Source organism: Rhea americana, unplaced genomic scaffold (genome assembly GCF_003343005.1).
Source record: "Rhea americana isolate MKP2758 unplaced genomic scaffold, rheAme1 scaffold_89, whole genome shotgun sequence".
Lineage (NCBI taxonomy): Eukaryota > Metazoa > Chordata > Aves > Rheiformes > Rheidae > Rhea > Rhea americana.
In genome coordinates this window covers 2,795,236-2,818,507 of record NW_028187077.1, presented here as the reverse complement: position 1 = coordinate 2,818,507, position 23,272 = coordinate 2,795,236, and the positions used below count along the sequence as shown (strand labels likewise).

Below are 23,272 nucleotides of genomic sequence, written 5' to 3'. Positions count from 1 at the left end.
AAAAAAAACAAAAACAAAAAAACAAAAAAACAAAAAAAAAAAAAAAAAAAAAACACCACTTAAACTTTTCACAGATAAAGAAATCAAGCAATTCTAAAATTTAAAGTCTCAGGAAATCCCCAATTCTATCTTATCATCAGCACTGTTGAATACTTAGTACTTTCAGTAAGAAGCTAAACTGAGTATAGAACATACGAAATAATGTACAAATGACCCTCCTACATGATTATAGTATCTTATGTATTRTAGTTGTTGCTTCTGGCTCTTAGTTAGAAAAGCAATGCTGAATGCCATTTTCTTACTTTAGAGTATGAAATAACACAGTTAAGTCCTTTTCTGACTTTCAGAATAGATACAAATTGATGATCAGATGCAATAATAATGTACTTCCAAACCACTGTATATTAATTACAGTATGTAGGATAAAATCTCTAGGTCTAAATATATTCAGCCATAGAAGTTACCTKAAACTATCCTGCATGAAAGTTGCCAGACATGGAATCCTCTTCTTCAAAGGAGRAGATGAAGACAGTAGATTTAATTTTTTATATTGAGGAAACAGTAAAACAGAGATTTYCTGATTTATCATCCATCTGTGTTTTCACAAGATTGTGAAGTTCTAATTATCCACAAGACTCAAAGCAAATTCATCACATAACTACTACTAAGCATAATGCTGTCACTATGATTACAATACACTGTATAAAATCAGTTGATCCTTTAATAGTTCAAATTCTAACTACAAAAATACTTCTGGTGCATTAAATTATGAGACATGAACTCATTACAAGCCCTGGAAAACAATTCAATCCTACCAACTTTCCATCAGTATAAAGAGCCAGTAACTATGCTTGAATGTTAAATTCTAGACAAAAAAAAAAAGTAGTAAACAAAAAAAGAAAAATCTTAAAAACAGTATTAAGTTACTTTTTCATTTTTAAAACWACATTTCATTTTTCTGTGGGAAATAAATATTCCTGTGGATATTGTCTGAAGGAATGCCAAATATCCACAGCAGATTTTCACACTAGGTAGTGTATAGAAGCACAAATATTTACACAAATAAGCAATCTAAAAGAATCTAAACTCAGTTTCAAACAACTCGAGAGTGCTTTGTTTTTCTTCAGCTTTTGTGTGGAACCGAGTGAAACAGTAATTTTAATTGTGTTTTGCAAGATTTGTTTCGGTTCATTCACATTCAATGTGAATTTCCACGTATATGAACTTTTTATATAGACATACATACAAAAGACAAAACTTAAGTTTTCACAGTTGTGTTAATAAATTTGAAATGCAAAGCAACAAAAGCTACCTATTTTTAAAAAGTTTATATTTAAATGATGAACAAATATCATCTTTTCTCCTCTAAATATAAGATAAAGCTACTAGCGTTGATTTATCTTATTATTTGATGTCTTATGCAATAACAGTATTAGTTGTCCTTATAAAACAAGTATCCTCCCRCTCAGGCTAAAGAGTAATAATTGTGGAATACACATGCAACATACATGCATGTACTATGAAAATATAAATAAGCAATCAATAGAACAAGGACTGTTATGGTATGTATATGCATATGAAAGAATACTTGCCTCAAAAATTGTTGAGTTTTGTTTTTTGATTCTTTTGGAGTAGCCTCTACAATTAATACATACTGATTTCTATTCACCTTCTCATCCAGAAGCAGTGTATGACATGCATTAACAATAGCCGTGATTGAACCACAGCACATACAACCATCAGCCAGTATGTAATAACATTCCTGTGAACCATTGAAACATAAAATAGATTTAATAGAAGTCAAAATTTATTTATGGATTCTATTGCCACAAAACTGAGCAATTTCATACGACCACAAGACCATACACGTTAACACTGGTGATATTCATTACACCAGTCCAATAAGCGCATCATCTCAGTAWCTAAAATGCAAAGCTCTTTTGCAAGGATATCAAAACTTGCATTACCAAATTTAATCTGCTAAATTGTTTTCAAGTGTTAAACTTCTGTACATGATGGAGAAAGAACAGGAGAGAATCAGTAGCACCAGACCACTGGGGACAAGCTGAGTCCCAGTGACAATAACAACAACATGATAGGTTTCTACAGCAAAAATCTGGACCCAATGAAGGTACAGATGTTTATCACCATTKCCATGAATCCAGGTTTCCATTCACAGCATGTAGAAACAGAAACGCGGGGGGAAAAATATTACAATGGTTATTTCACATTGTCTGCTCTTCAAAACAATACCATGAAAGTTGTATCAYCTCTTACTTATGTTCAGTGGTAGATTAATGCACAGAATTCCACACCACAAAAAAATTATATTCCTTTAATTAGTGTGCCACTTAAAATAGCTTCAGTTTCTTTTCCAGTTTACTTTCAGTTTACAGCTTCTTTAAGAAAAGATAACCCCTTCTTGCATGASCCCATGCAAGAACTATATTCCCTGCAGATCCCTTGTTTTAACAAACTCCAGTCCACTGGGTAATCCATCTACATATTCTTGTAGACACATTTTTGTAACCCACAACTTTCAAATATAACCAGAGAAGTCCAAATTGGCCAGCTAAATGTCATAGTTTTTCATTTTGTATGTTGCACAGAACTTGCTATCCTAGCTTGTTATTCATGTGCACAAGTTCTTAACACAAGGTCTCTCACAGTTCAGAGGATGTAGGAGCAGCCAGGAGAAACCACTGACTTACCCAGGAAGCTCTRGGAAGTCCAGAGGAGAACATATACGCAGAATTGCAAGGCTCTTCTTCTCTAAGAGCTAATTAGGCATTAGAAAGGAATTTATAATAGGAACTGCTCTTAGATCTATGTGTTGGCCCTCTTTTCCATCTGTGCCCTAAGGAGCTCATTGCACAGGTATTACTGCTTTCTGTGTGGGAACAAYCTTTCTTCTGTATAATGCAGGGCCAGAGCCTGGGTCACCTTACTCTCCTCTACACTTTATAGCATGCTGGTTTCTTCTCTTTTTCTTGTGTTAACTGCGGTGCTGTGTTACCAGTCCCAGCAACTGGAGCACTCTCCAACTCAAATGAGTGAGGYGTTGTAAGCCACATAAGCCTCCTCTGTCCTGCACAACTCACAACTCACATGCCTCACCAGCTCTTTAAGAAAACCGTTGGGTGGCTCTGCATTGTCAGCAATAACTTTTGAGCACTGCTGAACATAAAATCCAGAAGAATCATTTCAGAGGAACTTACAGCACTGCTATTTCTAACACTACTGAATATCAAAAGGGCAGTCACTTACATAAGAAAATACAGGCAACAAGTAATGATAACTATAGCTGTTTTTGTTTCGAAAGTTATCAAAATGGAAGCTTACATAGAAGTTTGAAAAGAAGAGTTTATACATCTCTAATCTGAATGCAAGATTGCTGTATATAGGGTGAATTCTGTTTCCATTGTAACCATAACTAGTTTTTCCTCAAATTGCAAGTCTGCTTGTTTATATCTGATTTATGTGGARGGGAAAAAAMCAAAAACAAACCCTAATGCTAGCAAGCTAAGGAGGTCTTTTGGACACAGTGTTGCTAAGTTTCCCAACTTACTTCACTTCTTGATGTGATTTATTCGCTCATCTCCTTCTGTTTAGTTTTAGTGAACCCTGAGGAACAAGACTTCTAAACAAACGGAATTCCTTTTTTTTTTTTTTTTTCCCAGCATATTTAGACAACAGTTTCCTGGTATCCCACTTTTTCTTGTTGAATTTCCCACTGCACTAAATATTGTCTAAGTACTAGTGAGATGCACTCAGTACAGTTTTCCTACTGAAGAGATATTTCTATYGGTAGCATAAGTATTTTCATCTTAYTGTGGAGTATTGTGTATAGCAAAGGTGAGTCCCAGTCTCTCACAGCAGAATATGAGTAATTCTGACAGGAAGTAGCATCTGTTTTTACAGCCAATTTTGGAAGAATCAACACTGACCCCAGATATAAGCGGATTTGTTGGAAGCATTTACTTTTCTGCAATAACTGTAGTCATCARAAAGCACACATGGATATGCACACTTGCTTTAGTCAGAAGTTTTCCCTGGTAATTTTAAACTGTCATAATCAAGCAAAACAAAGTCAAATAACATCTTTATCATCAGGCTAAATCACCTCCTCGAAGCTCAGGAGATCCTGGTGTGTTCCCTAACAACAGAGTTACACAGGACAGGTAGTGCTGCTGAGACCATCTGCTATCACTGTAGAGTTTTATAATATCTAATTATTTACTTAATGAGTACATCACAAAAGAAATGAGGGCAAAACCTAGTCTGAGGAAAAACAAACAACTTCAACATTAAATAAAAATTCAATCTGTTTAAAACACCTAACATAGATGCTACAGKTTCACCTAATAGGTGGTATCCCATCTATTGTGGTGGAGAGAAGAAGAATTGGCAAAATGACCCATTTAATGTGTTATGTTTAGAGACCCCATGATAGGAAGGGATTCATATTAATATCAACCTTTGTGTAAGTATATACATATTCTACATTTGTGCGTGTGTGTGTGTGTGTGTGTGTGTGTGTGTGTGTGTGTGTGTGTGTAAAGATACAGTGCAGGAGATACATGGGATTGAAATGACTTTATATTGGTATTTTAAGATAATGCTCTCCTTATTCCTTGCTTGGCTTTTATACAGTAAATATGCTATGAGACTTCAGGCTGACCTTTAGCTTTTGGAAATGCTGACCTCTATGCCTGCAGAACAAGCCTGCACATTTCAGCTAAACAGAGGAAAAACAGTGAAGAATGTTTTGTTATAGGGTTGACTCATTACTTTTCAACAGAAGAAACGTTGCTGATTCAACAAAATGTAGCTAGAGATGCTTAAACTAAAAAGTAAGGGAAATACTTGCTTCCACAAGCAAAAATCTGAGTAAAGTAGCATTTTCCTATGCATGGCTGACTATGATTGCCATTACATAAATGGGTAAATGAAAAGGTATTCCTCCTGCAGTGTGTTTTCCTGGGTTTCTACTTTGCATATGCTATTTACAGCCAAGCTCTTTCCAGCTCTGCATGACAAACCCAGCTTCTCACCCTTTATATTCTGTCACTGTTAAGTAAATATCTGATGAGGGAACAGGACGTCTCATTTACTTAGTGGGTGCAATCTGCTGTAGAGGAACAAATGCCAGGCAAGGAAACTGTGCTTAGAATCATTATGGTTGCTAAGGTCCTTCCTGGAACTGCACCGCCAACTCCTRTATCTCAGGCCATACTAAGAAAGAGAATGGCATAATTGGCTTTTGACCATCTTCGATGATTCTCATATCTGCAGAAGAGGTCACAGGATGTGTGTCAATGATGTCCTAACTAATATTCATCTAATCTATACTTCCTCTGAGGAAAAAAATTAATACAGCAAACCCCAAAATTTCTCTATGAGTGTGTAAGTTCTAGTCTCTGAGTTCTCACAATTCCGCTTAAAACTCTACTAAAATTAGAATGATGCTATTTTTCATTCATCACAATTCCAATAGCTTAGGCTGAGACAAGGCCAGTGGTTTTCAGACCTACTTTTCCCAGTAGACTGCTTTAAGGGAGTTTCACACTGGGAAATTTAACCATCTTGGTTGTTCTCATATCTAGCTTGGGATAGCAGAGTTCCAAAAGAAATAGGGGAGTGATTTGTTTACACTAAGATATAGCCCTGCTCTAAGATGTCATTTTATTTCTGTTTTCTTCCATAATTTAGTTTATGGAGAACCAGATGCCTCTTACTGTGATTTATTGCAGGAAAGTTTTCTAATACGTTTAAGATTTTTCACTTCATCCTATTTGAATATGGTAGCAGGCAAGAATGAAATTCAAAGAACAAGCTTTGTTCTAGAAGAGGAATGATTTTTCTGATTTTTCAGTTTACAACGTGAAGAATTCCCTCTCAGCTCTTGCAAGCATAGTAACTGTAGAACAGCCAAAATTGGCTTCCCTTTTTCATATTTCCTTTGGACATGGAGATAACTTATAATTGAGTATCATTTGTATTTTGAATGGAGAAGTTTCTGAATACCAACTTGTTTCATCTTCATTGATAGGGTGATTGCCTTCATGATACTGCTCTCATTTACTTACACATACACTTACACAGAGGTTCTGCAAGGGCAGGATACGTGTGTGTGCATGTAGGAATAGGCTTATATTCAGCCAAAAGAACAAGATGCCATTATCCTCATCCTCTATATTTCCAATAGAAATACAGGACAAGGCTAGCACCCTTTCCTATACCTTTAAAATTCTCCTCTGTAGTGAAAAATTGTATCTGGAGCTCTTCCTATAGATAACTACGGTAGGAACTGCATGTCTATGCATGGTACAAGCACTCCATTTAGATAGCAGTTTTTCGTGAAATCCAGTGTTCAAGAACTGGAATAACTTTCCAAGATCAAGCTGAACAATAGGGTGGGGGAAGAGAGGAGCACTGAGAACTCAGGCCTGCACTATTTTGCCTAGAAATTGGGTTAAGAATAGCCATTAGGCTCTCCCCAATGCTGCTGGGTAGAAATAGGTACTGAAATATGACTGAGGAATTGCCATTTTGTACATAAGCAGAAACCCATCAGAAAACAGATATCTGGGGAAAGACAGGAGGTTTGCATGGATAATCATGCATTCTGAGAATGACAGAAAAATGTGGAGCAGAGGTATAAAAAAAAAATGTAGTTGAAGAGCATTGAGTCTGATAGAGATTATCAACAGGAACAGTCAGAAATAGCTAGCTGCAAGGCCTAGTGTGAGTTTAGTCAATTATTTCATCTTCCTCAGAATCTGAATTTGAGCACAAGAGCTTTATGAATACCATGTAATCCATACAACCCGGCATGCTTCCACATATTCCCTCTTGTTACAATATCCCATAAGGCAAGGAAGAACACAGAAATTCAAGCAAGGTTAAGATCTCTAATAGTAATAGACAACTAGAATCTTCTGAAGATGGTATCACTGAATACTGAAGCTACCATCGTGCTCAGCAGAAGAGGAAAAGTGCCTAGAAAGGCAAAAATAAACACCATCAGTGCTGGCCAGGAAACTGAATTTCCATTCTATGACTTATAGTGGTTTCTTTTTTGTTGTGTTTTTTTCCCTCCAGGTGTTAGTAGTTTCAGTACTTACATATCACTTTTGAAAGTGCTAGTCTTCATAATGACAAGTGACATAGTTAAGCCAACTGTGTTAGCCATCTAAATAAYGCAAGTTCCCCTTAATTTGTTACAAAGGATTTTGAGAAGACATTTTAATAACAAATATCCAGCTAGACTATCACTGAATGTTAAAATTGTTTGTAAGAATTTGTCTTACGTGTAACAATACAATCCTCTCTCCCTACTAGAAATTAATGATCAGGACAGAGCTAGAAGAAACTTAAATCTCTACAGTAGTTATAACTAACCTCAGGGATAGAATCTTAGCATCTCATGGCCCACATGCATCTGTGCATACTTGTGGGGCAGGGACATAATATACCAAAACTTATCGCTCAGAGCTGAAGTTACAGTTTATGCAGATATAAGAGTCACCTATAAACATCAACAGTCTTTTAGACAAATCTCATGTTATTTTCGTACCAAACAGCCTACATAGGAAGTCAGAGCTGCTGTTATTGTACAATGATTTTCAACAAGGTTTAGACACAGTAATCAATCAAGTAAATAGCAGTGCTAAATGAAATTATTACTGACCTTCAGTAACCCATGCCATGAAATTGATTTCTTCTTGCATCTTGATGCACCATTAGAGTAGCAACAAGAGCCTTTCCAAAGGTTTTTTGTGTTCTCAATACTTCAGTCTTGATCTGCTCTTTTAGTGTGGGGCCACTACAACAAAGATGCTGAAATATTCTCAAATTGAGGCAAACACACATTTGCAGAGGATTAGACTGAGATCAAACTCATTCCAGATTCTCTGTATTAGATATGAATTGGGCAGAAAAGAAATGAAGCACTTTTTCATTAAATCATTCTTCTACTTAACTCATCTTAGCCATGCTTTAAAGGTAATTACATTCCCAATAGCAAAAGTGATCTGAAATCAATTTGCCAACAGAGCCTAGATAAAAGACTCTGATGCAAACACTGGGAGTTCTGTAATTTTTTTTCTTATTATTTTTCATTTACCTTTTTAAGAACTAGACTATGATATAGTCACTGACAAATTTGCTAATGTCAGTGTAGTTACCTTCGGAAAATGGTTATAGAATCCTCTCTAGTGCAGAGCATAGGTTCCAGCAGTGACAAAATAGTAGAGAACACATTATACACTCTTCCTTGGCTGCTGCCTTCCTCTCTAGGAATCATTCTGGACCTTACAAAGTCTGAAGAGCTCTATGTAAAATTGTTACACAGGCATGCATTTATTTTCTTTTATGCTATTATCTCAGATACAAAGATAAAGTGGTAGCGTTTAGGTTGTAATTTTCAAGGATGGATGTTATAAGCACTCTTTCTCTCAATACAAATGTCTAAGATGCAACAAGGCTGTATTTAGAGTCCAATTCAAGACACATTTCTCTGCACAGAACTTTCTATTCCTGTAAACTTGCCTCCTGGCTGGTTTTTCCCCCCTTTCAATAAAGGGATTTAGATGGTTGCTAGTGTTGATCATAGATACGCAGGGCTGCTTGCACTTCAGTTGCACACTTCACTGATTCTTTGTGAAGCCATGCCATATCCACTAATAACACTTGGGATGTGTTGCAATCATCACAATTTAGGACTTGTAGCCACAAGAAAAATTCACTTGTGAACCATGAAAAGCAGCTTCTTGCCCAGAGGATTAAAATCTTAGGCCATTGATACAGAAGTTTAAAGAAACTCTTCCAAAATCTTCCAGTGAAAAAGATTCCAGAACATTTAAATATGGTCCGTAGAAATATTTCATATAGAAATCTAAATTTTCTTGCCTGTAAAGTTTATTTCTTGTTGCTTTTCAGCCTATGCACAAGAAGAAACAACTGCACTGTCTCTCCTTTACACCAGTCTTCTGCTGTGAAAAGGTTATGTGCTCCCTCCCATCTCTATAGACAGCAAAAACCACCAAAACTGTGTAACACTGAATTCCTCCAATACTTCCTCATACATCAGGCTTTCTAACTCTTGCTGCTCTCCTTTGGACTCTGTCCAATTTGCCCACATCTTTCTGAACTTGACAGTGTACTCCCAGTGCCAAATAAAGATGAATAATTACCTCCTATGTTCTACAGATTGGGCTGTCCTATTAATACAGCCTAGGATCATGTTTCCCTCTTCGCCTAAGGAAAAAAAGAGGAAAAACGAGCAACCCTCTAACCACAGTCTTCACATATTTGGATTAGGAACACACCAAAAGTCCTCCAGAGCCTTTGCAGTAGAACTAGTATCAGAAAGATGCTCCTCTTCTCGCTTTATAGTTTTTTCTTCTCATGTGGAACAATTTGCATTACTCTAATGAATTATATCATTTCAATTTATCTTCAATTTGCCAGATCGTTTTGAAACTGCTATAATGCCAGCAGTCACATCTAGTGACTATCATTAGCAAGTTTTATATCTGATTACTATTGTCTCACTAAATAATTAATGGAAAAAACTCATAGAACTAGGTCCATGACATAAGTCTATCACACTGTTTGAAATACTATTCTGCTCTCAAAGTGGAATTTTATTTTTTTAAAGTTACTTTAAAAATACTAGATTTTAGGGGATTTAACTTTGCAAAGTGAATCTAGACAAATAATTAATTACTTGAAAGGCTTTTAATAAAAATGCTTCACAAGTTTCTATGAACTCAACATTAGTAGTTTTCTAATTAAAGAATTCTTATCACAATAAAATGTGGTATGCTTTATGCAAGGAAATAAAGAAACTCATAGGAGACCTATCATTAATGATAGTAGCCAACTTTCAACTCCAAGATGATTTTTTCTTCCTAATGAGATTTAGCAGAAAAATCCTTATTTCCCTACATCAAAGAAAGTGCGAGAAAAGAGAGCAGCACAACAATTGCTGTGTCAGAACAAACTCAGTGAGGACTAAAATAGAAAAATAAAAAAAACCCAACAACAAAAAAAGAACAAATTCCTGCCCTTCTCCACAGGAACATTTACCTCAGTCAGAATTATGGTCCTGAATACTTTTTTTTTTTTTTTTTTTAAGGTACATAAAAATCATATGATGACATACAAAAATGGTTCTGTCTGAACAAGAAAGAATTATTTTAATCTGAAATATAAAGAGTGTTTAGAGTGAGGATATACCTCCCTCGGAATTTATTTCAGGATGGTTCTTAACACAGCTTCTTGAATATGTCCCATAAAGATACTGCTTCTCAGGAAAACAGACTTTTAAACTCAATAGTCTGGGGGTATGAGGAGGAAGAAATACGTTTTCACGAGGAGTCTCAAGATTTTTTCTTTTCTTTCAAAACCTCTCCACCAACCAAACATCTTGTAATGTTCATATTTCATCTCTGTAAAAAGTATTCAGATATGGCAAACTACAAAAAATGTCACCCAGAACTCCAGCTGCAGATTTTCTTTTCTGTCTACAGTACCAATTTAATTTCCTTAGGTTTTAATTTTGACCTCATCTGCCTTTGTTTTTGTCATTGACATATTCCTCTCCCCTTTTGCAAATTATCAAGACAACTACTAAAAACTCATAGGATGATTTTAAAATATGTACGCAGGATAACAAACAGAACTTTGGTACGCAAGTAATACTATCTTTAAAATAGAGATAGCCAATCTAACAGTGGTTGTATTGGGCCTAGTAAGTTAAAAAATAYATACATACATATATATAAAAATTGAAAAAATCCACTACAATTAGTATTCTATATACTTAGATTTAATTTATTTCCTGTGAGCCCTACATGGGATATTTCTGACTACGAATGACTAGGAAACATTATTTTAAGGAAAAAACAACTGCCTTTCTATGAAGTTTTATTTTCCTATGTAGTTGATTCACTGCCCTCTGCTGCATTAGAGAGAGCAAAGAATACCGAACATCTTGCTCTGGGAATAGCCACTGAGGGAACAATTTAGCTGCTGTTAACAAGCCAGCTGACATGGAAGCCCCTTAAGAAAACAGATCTCACCTGCTTCTTAAGGAGAATTAAGACTTTGTACCATCAATATTCTGTTGAAACAACAGGGAATTAGAGTGCAAGTCTTTGGTATTGTTTCATTAAAGAAAGAATCACAGAATGGTTCAGGTTGGAAGGGACCTCTGGAGAGCATCTAGTCCAACCTCCCTGCTCAAGCAGGGTCACCTACAGCACGTTAGACAGGGTTGCATCCAGGTGGGCCTTGAAGATCTCCAGAGAAGGAGATTCCACAACCTCTCTGGGCAACCTGTGCCAGGGCTCCGTCACTCTCACAGGGAAGAAATTCCCCCTCACGGTCAGGCGGAACTTCCTGTGCTTCAGTTTCTGCCTGTTGCCTTTTGTCCTGTCACATGGGACAACTGAAAAGAGTTTGTCCCTGTCCCCTTGACACCCTCCCTTCAGGCACTTACACACATTGATCAGATCCCTCCTCAGTCTTCTCTTCCCCAGGCTGAAGAGGCCCAGCTCTCGCAGCTGTTCCTCACAGGGCAAGTGCTCCAGTCCTGTGATCATCTTTGCAACCCTACGCTGGACTCTCTCCAGCAGCTCCATGTCTCYCTTGTAGTGGGGAGCCCAGAACTGGACACAGCACTTGAGATGAGGCCTCCCCAGGGCTGAGTAGAGGGGCAGGATCACCTCCCTCCACCTGCTGGCAACAGTTTTCCTAATGCACCCCAAGATACGATTCGGCCTTCCTGGCCACAAGGGCACATTGCTGGCTCATGGTCAACTTGTCATCCACCAGCACTCCCAGGTCCTTCTCTGCAGAGCTGCTCTCCAGCAGGTCAGCCCCCAGCTTGTACTGGTGCCTATGGTTATTTCTCCCTAGGTGCAGGACCCTGCACTTGCCCTTGTTGAGCCTCAGGAGGTTCCTCTCTGCCCAGCTCTCCAGCCTGTCCAGGTCTCTCTGAATGGCAGCACAGCCCTCAGGTGTGTCAGCCACTCCTCCCAGCTTGGCATCATCAGCCAACTTGCTGAGGAGGCACTCTGTCCCTTTGTCCAGGCCACTGATGAAGTTGAACAGGATGGGACCCAGTCCTGAGCCCTGGGGAACTCCACTAGCCACAGGCCTCCAACTAGACTCCACACTGCTAATAACAACCTTCCGAGCTCTACCTTTCAGCCAGTTAAAGAGGTTTAAATTATGCTGCTGTATATAAACGATGCAACCTTTTTGTGTGCATGCAAACAATAGAGGAGTCAAAATGTCAATAAAAGTCAAGAGGCTGAGACTTAAGGATTTCTGAACATCCAAGTGTTTAAAATCTCACCCTGCATTCAAACCTTACATAAATGAAGGTCTAGCTATTACAGTGATTTGAAGATGTATGGGTGTTTACTTAAGGATAGGTAAGATTTAGTCTTTGACAACATAGATATTAGACAACTACTTAGATGTTGACATCAACATGACAGATACCTGAAGTTAGACATGATGATACCTAGATGTAATGTCAAAATCACATTTGAAGGTGAAATTTTGGGTCTCTCTCAGACCTGGTCTGGACAAAGTCTTTAAAACTCACTAAAATGCAATGTCTCACCTTGTTTAGGTGAATATAACTTGAGATTGATTGTTAATACTGAACTCCACCATCCTGTTTTTAATACCTGACCTAGCTTGTTCAAAGAGGTACTCAGGTTTTCTGGCAGTGATAAGCATGATACATAGGTCCAGACTTTAAGTGTTTAAGTTACTTTTGAACTGTGCTTAGTATAAAGGGAGTTTTCAATACAGCCTAGACCTGAGTGATTCCTTTGGTATCTAAATACTTTTGATGTATTTAGAATGTAATGGGATAATGAAATGTTACTGAGAAGTATAATTACAGTAACAGGGAAAATAGCAAGGTGAAAACAGCAAGTATGCTTCTCTCCCCACTCCACCCAAGACAGTGCAGTGACGAAGTCATACTACAGCATAATTTCATATTGCTAAAATCTAAATCCCAACTTAATAGCCTATTGAGTGCTTCTCACTGTGCTTAATGTACAAATAGTGTCACACTACAGCTTTAAATTATAGTAACTTGTCAAGAGAAATCAATGAAGAGATGCAGCTAGCACTAGCCAAAAAAATCCTCAGTAAGTGCTTAGCACTGAAGGCTGTTTTTTGTGCTTTTTTTTTTTTTTTAATGATTGATGTCACTTTAAGCAAATATTGTATCTTATAATTACATGCCTTCTTCGATGCAGCCAGTTTGCTTGAACAGCCACATGCAAATTGTATTTGGAAAGCCCTCCTTACTCATCCATATCAAACACTGCATTCCCTGCTAGGTAGTTATTAGTAGTTCATTGCTCTCCAAATACTGTTTTTTAYTGTTTTGAAAAAATGCTTGGCTTTTTCCACCCAGACATTACTTTGTGCCTCAGCTGTACATGAGGCCAGTGAATGATGGTTTCAGACACGCTCAACATCGTTATCAGCTATTTCAACTACTTCCTGTTTTGCTGTAGGAACTAAAAGAGAGCCCAGTCAAGACCACGTATTGCTCCCCCTTCAGTTACAGCATTTCACCCCTTTTACATCTGGGTTTGCGCCACCAGACCTTTAACACTGAAATCAATATACACATCAATGACTTAAAAGTGTGTACCAGTATATATACACAGTATGTATCTGTATCATACACAGTGGCCCTAATCACCTACATGCATCTATTACTACCATGGTGCTCTCAAAGATACACGTACAAAACTCCCTACCCCAAGGACTGTGCAAAACAGTATCCAGCCATTTCTGCTGACACACTTGAATGGTTTCTAAYGCAATTTTCAGAATAAAAATCATCTCTTCATAGAAATAAGTTGTGATACCTTATGCAAACATATAGTATTTACATGGCTAAACATAGAGAGAAAGGAAGAGGAATCTGACAAAGTCTGATCTTAGAGAGACTAACAAATATAAGGAGCCTGAATAACATGCTTACAAAGTAGACATCGTAAAAACTGAGTAGCCTTTCTTGAAATGGGAGCTAGTTAATTCAGAAAGAYTGTGAGAAGTTTTGAACTTTGCTTTCTTGAGCAACAGGATGTGCACAACTTCTATTGAAGATGATATATCAACTTCTTTTAAAATGCTCATCTGACTACATTACATTACTCCTACTATTCTATTCTCTTACTGGGGAGGGTGAGGGAGGGAGAAATCTCAAGCATTGCCTGGGCAGTCACTTTTTCCAAACTTGGAAGTTCTCCAAGAGAAAATATAATGCTTTAACATTTTCCTTCAGTCTTATTCCTATTATCTAGTTTGTTTCACTTGTTTTGGACTCTCATAAATACTATCACAAATGTGTTTCTAGAACAGCTACTGAAAAGGACTCCAAGATTAATATGTTTATAAACAATTTTATCAATTAGTAGCTTTTCAAAAAAAATTTAGTTAAATTCAAGTTTCCATAAAAAGATACACTGTTTTCTGTAACTGCATGTATTCTATGCTGCTGCTTCCATCATCAGCTATTCAGAGGAGGGCTGATGAAGTCATTGTACAGTCATGACTTACAGATTGACGGTATTTGTTTACAGTGCTTAATCTTATTTGTATCCTACAACAGCATTTCAGTAAGATACTGTTTCCAGAGTCTTAAAAAGCAGTAGCTTAAGTTTCCACTTTCCTCATTATATCTTTTAAATACTTATTTCCTTTTAATTTTCATAGTATGTTATGTCTGCCTGACTGGAGAACATCACRCACTGAAAACAGGATTACACAGAGGCACATGAAAAACAACCATCAGAATAAGTGAAGAAAAAATTTGCAGTCTCCAATGGTATTCAGTCATGCTTTGCTGTTAAAAAARATCAAATAAGCATTTGCAAATAAAATTGAAAGATAAGCCCCATTTGAATGATCAAATAAGTATTCTGCAAGGCTTGCACTCACCATTTTAGAAGATCAATCAATAATGACTGAAAGTTCAGGTCTGAAGTATTAAGTTACTTGACTCCTTGATTTTCAGCTCTACTTCAACTCTCTCCCCATGATACTCAGCCTAGGTAGAAAAAAAAAGCTTTTGAGTGATAAATTGCATATACCTTGCTGTAAAGCAAACAAGAAGAGAACTTAAGATTCATTTAAGACTTCCCTTTCTCTGGCCCAAATAAGTTAGCTCATAGTCCTTTATTACTACTTTGGAAGAGGCATCTATCTGTATGATATTACTACATTTGTATTTACATTTTACAAATGGAAACACTATGCAATACTGTTACAGTTAATAATAGCATCCATCAAGTGGAAATTTATTAGCAGTCATTGGTTCTAATCCTCCTCTGCACAACAGATAAAATGAAGACAAAGCAAATGCAGAACGTGTATGTATACAATAGCTACACATTAAGACATCTGACCAGATACACACTTTAACAAGTATCTTCAGTAACAAAAAATGGCTATTTTTAATTAATAAAAAGTACTACATTCACTACAATCTGAATGCATAGTTCACAGAAGTCTAAATTAATCTTTACATGCTTAACCAACTGCTCATTATGGAGACTGTGTAGAGATTTGTTTAGATCCAGGAGGAAACTGTTCAGGAACTGGGGAGAGGGAGCTTGGGATTCCTGTCTGAGACAGCTGGGAAGTATATCAAATTAGGAACATGTCTTTGCCACAGAGAAGCCAACAGTACGTATGACATTTAGGAAGGAAGAAGGAATTGCAATGGAAAGATTCTTCGGGTGCTTTCTCAGTGAGGCATGGAAAGATATAGAGGCACTTCAGAGGAAAGAGGGAGAAGAAAGTTTCAGCTTAAAGCAGAGGTAGGCACTTCTAGATGGACTGGGAGGGATGAGGCATTAGTTTGCTAAGCCACTGCAGGAATGAACATGACATTGCAATAGGACTTCAACAGAACCATACTGCAGTTATGACCAGACTCCTTAGATTAAACAAGATTAATACTTTACAATTACTGTAATAATCTGGGAATTATCTAGCTCACGTCAATAGCTCCTAGATGCTCTGGTGATAAGGTAATACTATACTGTTGTAGTATATTTGCACTAAAAAAGCACTTAAGTTTACATGCACGACTTTCTGGAGTGGCTTAGAACTCTGCCACTAAGGGGCAGTGTTGCTTTATTTAAAAATGTGAAGACTTGCTAAAATTTACCTTCTCTTTACCTAACTGATCTCTTTCTAATTTATTTCTATTAGGTGTAGCCCCTATATTTAGACCAAATATAAGTAGTGCCATCCAATTATTYTGTTCCTGCCCGATATTCAAAAGCAATATAGTTACTATATAAAGCTGATTTCACCAGCAAGACTGCAGATACCTGTATGCACAGTAGTTTGGCCAAAGTAGTAGCTCCCAATATACTTCAACTGCTTCTGATGCATATCAGTCTTCAGTTACTATTAAAAGTGAGTGTATATTAAGGGCTCTAAAAACACACTTCGGTATCAATAATTGTGTTTCTTCTGAATAGCAAATGCCAAAGCAGCAGACAGTGTTGCTCCTCCTGCTGCTCATGGCTCAGTGTATTGGGTGGATGAAGGAATTTCCCTAGTTCAGACTACTCAGCAATTGCCGCATACACTTCTGTTTTGCTACCACCTAGCCCTGTCTTCTGCATGCCACACAACTGCTCTCTCTCTCGTTACTGCAACATAGACACCACTTCCAATTGCTATGTTTTTTCATCCCTAGTTCAGAGTCTTGCTCTTCATAAGCCAAACTGTTTTTCTGTTGTCTCACTAGTTATGATACAACCTAAGGAATAAAACCAAGGCAAGTTAAGACCAGAATTGGTTCYGTTACCTGGGCTGCCTCTGAAAGAGGCCTACCAAACCTGCAAGGCTCCCTCTTTTTACAGACAAATTATTCCCTGAAATCCAAAGAGCCTTCTTAAAACAGAAGTAGAAATAACACCAAGAAAGTTAATTGAGAACACAGTTTCAATCAATTATGTTCATACCTTTTTCTTGTCTTGTCTATTTATAGAAATTTAGGGATTAATATTACAAAATTATGCATTTGCTGGATGATTCCATGTGAGGGAACAACAGGTCTCAGAGAAGTTCTGCAGTGAACCAGGCTAAAAAGCCTGCATTTCAGATGCTGCAGCTTTCTTCTGCCATTAACTGTGACTGCTATTCTTAGCTTGACTACTTTGATTGCTTTAGATATGAAGGTAACTTGTTGTTTTTTCCCCAGCAAGTTGTCTTTTGCTGGCAGACTGTACTTGGAACCATCCCTTCTGTGTTGCATCATCAATTTTGACAGAGCTTTCTGTCATGTATTTAAATGACTAAAGCAACTGTTTCAAGAGCTTAAGATAGAAATCAGAGGAATATTCAAAACCAAATATTAGGTCCTTAGTTCTGATCTCAGTTTCCTTTCCCCTGAAAAAACATCGACTGGAATCAGATCATCTTTGTGTTTCCCAGTTTTACACAGAAGAATCAGGTCTTTGTTCTCCTGAGTAACAAGCATTCTCATTTGTTATTACTGAAAAAAAAAATCCACAAGTAATGATCTCCCCAGCATAGCCTTATATAGCTCTTTGAGTAGAATCTCTGTCTAAAAATAGAAGTCTCTGACATTGAAGTGCCTGGCAACATGGAAACTGTTGCATTTCAAACTGAAGTTTTTGGAAAGTACACTCTAATTCCATTAGAAGTGTCTCACAAATGTACAAAATGCATGACCTGTCCTGTCATGAACTTTGAGTAAGTGAGAGTGTGTTTGAAGCCAGTGCTATTGCAGTAACAGCTTCTTAGAAACAAGCAATAGAAAAAGAAAAAAGCAGCACTGGCAAAAGGTGCTGGATTTACAGCTCTGCAAAAGTAATATCCTTTCCTTTCTCCCACCCTAGTACACAACTGTCAGCCCAATTGTGCAAGACACCCTTAAACCCAGCACTTGCACTGAGGACAGAAGAACATACAAAACCAAACCTGGCACACCAACGTAGCAGTTTTTTCAATTCTCTCACACACATTCCACTTCAGAATACACAGAAAGGAAAGGGAACCAAAACATCTTGGCCCAGTTTTCAAAGACGCTTACTACCCACACTTACTGAAGTCTGACACAGGGGAAAAAAAAAAAGAAAGAAAGAAAAAAAAAAAGCTCTGCCAGCATGCCTGAATTGGAGGCTACAAATAGGTCCAATTCCTCAGAGAACTAAACCCACGAACATTAAACAGAGCTCAGCACCTCCGTCAGGCTTGCCTTGGACATGATTAAGCTAAGACAATAGCTGCAGGGGGCCTACAGGCATGGGAGTTAAAAGTCTGAGTTAGCTTCCACAGTTACAGTCCAAAAAAAKAGTATTTCCTCAATGCTCTCTCACTACAACTGAACACATTTGCCATATTAAAAGATGTTATTCCTCCATTATTGTAGCACATTTAACAGGAAATGCTACCTCCCTGGTAGCATATTTAACATGAAATGAAAGCACTGTTATTCCTAAATTTACAACTACAACTGAGTACTGACCTTAAAATCCTAAGAAAATGGCTTGATTCTGGTTTACCTTGCAAAGGCAGGATCTTTTGGTCCTCAGTTCCACTGTAAGTTTCATGACCTACTTTCAAGATACTGCATTTTTAGTCTGGCTGGTCCCAGAGTGAGATTCTGATATATAGGCTTACATAGGATCTTATTTAAAAACGGAAAAACAGCTCATTAATACCAGTCTCCATGTCAGTGCTATGGAACATAGACACATTCCATGGGTTCAAGGATCTCCTGCACAAGAAAGATTTCACAGTTGACTGAGGGGCTTTCAAAGTGAATCTCTTCAATAGGCACTACAGACATGCTTACCTCTATTTATATTATGATTATTTTGTGTACTTGCAGGAAGATTTTTCAGTTCAGAAGTTTTTATCAGTTGAAGGAGGATTTAGATCAGTTCAGCTATGATCTTTTTAAAACTTCCTCAGATTAAACACAAGTAAATTCTGAACATTATCTGAGTCTTAATTCTTTTCAGGCTTAGACTCAGAAGTCTCCATGTCAGGCTTGGGCTTTAATAGTTTAATCAAAACCACAAGTCTAAATAACTTGCTCAGTGATGTTATCAGGCAAATGGTAAAGCCCACAGTAAGAATAGCTCTGTATCCTCATTCCATGGAGACTTCAGAAATATCTTTTTAGGATCCCCATCTGCTGTTTCCTCCTTCATTAGAAGCCTCCAGCACAAGCACAGAAACCTTGTCTCCTCTGCTGGGAGAGCAAAGCAGAAGCAGGGCACTGACCTCTCCCGGCAGGCATGCACACAGAGTAATCTTCCACCCTCCAGGGCACCACTGCTGTTTTTCTCGCCAGCTTTATTTGAGCTATCAGGGAGACGCAAGGCTGAGGAATGCCCAAATCCCCTGATGAGTCACAAAAAAGGAGCTGTCCAGTACAGCAGGCAGATGACACTGCAGGTCAGCTACGTGGACCTATACATCAGTGTCCATGTAATATTCACCCTGTTTTTCAGAGCTCTCTGTTCTAAGTACCAAGACTATTAGGCCTGATACTGACTTTAGTTTTGAAAGGTTTTTTGATAACATCACACCCTAATTGAGAGAGATGCTAAGTAAATTAGAAGACTGATAACGAGATTTGCAATGTTTCTGTTGCTGTTGTTTTTGTTTTTTGTAGAGCGAGTCCTGGAAAGTTTTATTGTAAATACTGGTGCATGGCTAGAGCCACTAGAGTATTTAATGGAAAAAATATTTGGCTAAGATATAAACAATCGGAGAAGTAAAGAAATACCAACAAATAGTGAAACTTGGGTAAAACAGTGAGATAGGAAATACTGAAATTTGCTAGTAGACAATTTTTGGGGATAGTAGAAAAGCTCGAGTCTGAATTACTTTGAAAAGTGAGAAGAACAGCTCAAAAGAGAACATCATCATGAAGTTTAATGTGAAAGCCTGGCAAATAAAGCTACCAGCTTTCTCAGAGGACTATTTTATGCAGTCTGTAACAGTGTTTATTTAATCAAATAGTCCAGCTAAAGATGACCACAAAAAATGGCAGCTGGAAATCAATCCATGTACTAAAGCTCTCAGCTGAGCTGGAATTAAGTGTTTGATCCACACTTCTCCAGTGACTTGGAGCTTTGTGTTTTCCTTCTAAGAGCAGGCATTCACCACTGTATTTATGCATAGTATTATAATTGTTTAAAGCACGTTATCTAGATGTTGCATTTACCAGCTGCTTATGTTATCGTGCTTCTTTGAATACTGCGAGTCATCTGTACAAATGAAGTCCCCAAAGCCCCCCTAGCCTGGAATTTGAGATCTGGTGTAGTTGTGCTCTGCACTGTATGAACGGAAGGCACTTACAAACACTGAGCTACTGCTTTCTTCACTGGAAGCGAGGCAGAACCTGCTACCTCTTCACAATCCTTCTGGTGTTGACTGAATTGCTGCCTAGCCAGTGAGGCAAGCAGCAAGAAATATATCACTGGGCACACATTTCAGTATAACCTTGACAACATTGACAGTGATAGCTAAAGACTCCAGTGAAACAGAAACCTATAAGAACACATTTGTTTTTTCATGCTGCCTTTGCCATTCCTTTTGGGCAGATGATCATATGCCATGCTTGTATATTTGCAAACGCATGACATAATGTTAGGGGATTGTCATAAACAATACCATTTCTGGGAATAGACTTAGACTGAATAAGGATTTAACTATCACCAGACTAGTTTTGCACTAAGGATCAAATGTGCTGTGTCTTATCTGGATTTGTAATGAGAACCCATCCACCCTCCCCCCTTTCTCCGCCTGTTCTCCTCACCTCTCCCAATATCCAAACTTTAAGATCGTCCAGCAAGATCGTCCAGCACTACTATTGCACATACAAGCAATATGTTCAGTGACTGGCCCAGCTGTCTCCTCACTGTGCAACTGTGGGCTGAGACTGAACAGCTCTAAAATGTAAGTGAAAGAAGAACAGATTATTTCTACAGTAGTGTTTGTAAAAACAAATGAGTAAATAGGGCTGACAGAAGTATCAACCCCACCTAGGCAGGCATATTAGCATGACTGACGGCTCCAGTTTAAGCTCAATTTGCCCTTACACCATCTGGATGTCAACTTCTCCCTTCCCCAATAGTATTTTAATCTATATGTTGATCAGAAAAACCAAGCAAGACAGCAAGGCATTCCAGGCTCTAGGTGCTGCTCAGCTATAGCTTAGCAGCCGGGTCAGTATGGATCAGTCTGAAGCACATCAAAGCACTAAGCCATTCAGACTATGCAACTTCTTTCCTTACCACCTTGACTACAATAAGGAAGATGCAGAAAGTGGTCTGAGGCTCCCAAGGATGTTCCTGGCATAATGCATATTCTTAGGTCTGTGCCAAAGGTCAGCCAGAACATTTTTTCTAGCAGAAGACCATGAATTATCAAACCCAGCCTAATGGCTTTGTGTGCTCTATAGCCAGGCACAGTTGGGACTTGCAAATTTGTCTCAAACCTTATTTATAAACTTACTATCAGCAATCAGTTTTTCCTAGATTACGTAGTTTAGTTTATATATTTGAGATTCAGAAAAACTGACTACAGCTGAAACTYACAAGCCAGCCTCAGTTCTCCTGAGACAAACCTCCAGACAGTTCCAAACCTCACTGAAGCTCGGAGAGTAGCCCTTGCTTTGCCTAGACTACTAAGACCTTAAGACCCATTTCACAATGACTGAATGCATGTTTGCTCTGTGTGAACTGCTTTGCTCTTTTTCCTTTGCCTGAAATCACAGGAGTGAGTACAAAGCAGTAATTGGGGACTGAAACACTCCGTTTGCCCTTATATCAGAAGGGCTCCAAACAAACCAGCCCTCACTGGCACCGACTCTGTCTTAACCAGAGACAATCTGGTTTCTCAGCACTGATCTCAGTTATCTGTATTACTGTCAATTGTAGCTTTGGTTTAGGAGCCCATAATCAATGCAGAAGGCTGACCCATTCCACCTACAACAGAGAAATAGCCAGAGCAAAGTTTATCCTAACTGATTTCATAGCTTTAAGCTATGAACCAAAATAGCACAGCTTGAATCCACATAATTCTTCCTCCCACCAACCTAGTCTCCACTAGTGACATATGGAATCAGTAAGCATGCTTACTAACTTCGTGTTGAAGCCCTAGGCCTCAACCAGCAGTAACCCACTCCATTGCTGCCTGATGTTGTTACTCATCACAGCAAAAATACAAAAAAAGTCCAGCCTGTTGCATAAATACTGCTTCAAGTTTGGAACCGCAGCTCCACACTGTCACATGTAGCTAATTACTGAAAAACAGTCAGTACCAACATCAGCATGTTTTGCACAGGAAGATCTCTTTAATCACTGCAAAAGCAGTCAGAGTTTTCTCTCTTTTTTTTAATTACATTCAAAAGTTTTGAAAGATCTGAATAGGCCTCTGTATAGCTGATGCTGATTAAGTCAGAACATGGTGCTAAGTGACAGAGGCTTGGAGGGCATGAGGGAACCTAGTCTTGTGCCAATGTTTTAAAAGGATACACACAAGTAATTATGTATTCTGGTACCAGCCCTGACTAAATTAATGGAACAACTACTATGGCAATTCAAAGAATTCAGGAATTTGTAATTAATATGTAATTAATAGGAGAGATCTCAATAGAGGCGCATTTGCACATCTAGAGGCACATCTCCCCAAGATTAACTTTGTCAAGCAAACTTGTAATCATGTTGATACTTTTTCTATCACTTATCTTGGCACCATAGATTTTGCCTAAGAAATTCAAACCAGCTCATTTCTAAACCCCTTAACAGTATATACTCCCTTTGTTCCCATTTATAGTTAAAGCCATATGAATATAYTTTAGCAGTGGAGCCATTTTTCCTACCTCCAGCAATCTACCCTCAGTTGCTACTTCTTGCTCTCCCCCTCCCTTCATTTGCCTCCAAGGCACCACAACTCCTCTTCCTAAAGGATGGCAGTTGCTGGCGGGTGGCAGGGTTCCAGCATGCCTGTTCAGCATCTTCCTCATAGAGTTATCCCACTTCTAGTTCTGCACTAGTTCATGCATCATGCAGTACTGTATGATGTGGTACAGACTTAACAGAAGTGACTATAAGTAAACTTCTATCATGTATTTCTCAATTACACAGATAGGAAATATATGGCCATTTTTTCCTCCTTCCATCTCAATTCTGTGGAAACAGGAAAAGATTAAAAA

General features: G+C 38.0%; 2 protein-coding genes across 3 annotated transcripts in view; one reads left to right on the top strand and one right to left on the bottom strand.

Moving 5' to 3' along the window:
- The window catches only part of SYNPO2 (synaptopodin 2), a 96,063-nt gene that overhangs the window by 28,915 nt on the left and 43,876 nt on the right, over positions 1-23,272 (top strand). The window lies entirely within an intron of this gene.
- The window catches only part of SEC24D (SEC24 homolog D, COPII component), a 137,824-nt gene that overhangs the window by 98,355 nt on the left and 16,197 nt on the right, over positions 1-23,272 (bottom strand). Inside the window, exon 3 of the mRNA XM_085323919.1 lies at positions 14,995-15,103. The gene's annotated coding sequence lies outside the window, so the exon portion shown is untranslated. The remainder of the gene's footprint in view (positions 1-14,994; positions 15,104-23,272) is intronic.